This window comes from Mastomys coucha, unplaced genomic scaffold (assembly GCF_008632895.1).
Source record: "Mastomys coucha isolate ucsf_1 unplaced genomic scaffold, UCSF_Mcou_1 pScaffold12, whole genome shotgun sequence".
Lineage (NCBI taxonomy): Eukaryota > Metazoa > Chordata > Mammalia > Rodentia > Muridae > Mastomys > Mastomys coucha.
In genome coordinates, this window is record NW_022196894.1 from 29,047,126 (window position 1) to 29,047,915 (window position 790).

Consider the following 790-nt stretch of genomic DNA (forward strand, 5'->3'; position numbering starts at 1 on the left):
CTCTCTCTCTCTCTCTCTCTCTCTCTCTCTCTCTCTCTCTCTCTGTATGTGTGTGTGTGTGTTTGTGCTGTTAAAACAGCCTACACTTTTCGCACTTCAGTCTCTTTGCCCTACATAGCTTTTTGCTGTGTGCACGCATGCATGCATGCATGCATGCATGCATCCATCCATCCATCTATCCATCTATCCATCCATCCATCCACCAGTCCTCATGCTCATCCATCCATTCCTTTGCCATTTATTCACCTATCAAATGATATTGATGGGCCTAGCACTTTGCTAGCTGCTATAGGGAATAAGATCCAGTGTCTTCGTTCAGGTTACCATTACTGTGATAGAAACTATGACCAAAAGCAAATTATGGAGCAAAGCATTTATTTTGCCTACACTTCTATATCACAGTTCTCTGTAGAAGGCAAGAAAGGCAGGAATTCAAACAGGGAAGGAACCTGGAGGCAGATGCAGAGGCCATGGAGGGGTGCTGCTTACTGGCTTGCTGCCTCTGGTTTGCTCAGCCTGATTTTTTTATAGGACCCAGGGCCACCAGCCCAGGGGTGTTATCACCCCTGATGGGCAGGCCTTCCCATATCAATCACTAAGAAAATGCCCTATAAGTTTGCCTACAGCTTGATCTTTAAGGAGGCATTTTCTCAGTTGGGATCCCCTCCTCTCAGATGACTCTAGCTTGGGTCAAGTTGACATAAAACTAGCCAGCACACCAAGGGAGCTCTGTGTCCTGTGGTGAGAGGACACTATGCATAGACACAGCTGAAGAACTGGAAGGAAGTCA

At 46.6% G+C, this 790-nt stretch overlaps 1 protein-coding gene across 4 annotated transcripts in view; it reads left to right on the plus strand.

Annotated features, from left to right (window-relative positions):
- Bdh1 (3-hydroxybutyrate dehydrogenase 1) overlaps nt 1–790 on the plus strand; it is a 32,427-nt gene that overhangs the window by 20,115 nt on the left and 11,522 nt on the right. The gene's annotated exons all lie outside the window — the stretch shown is intronic.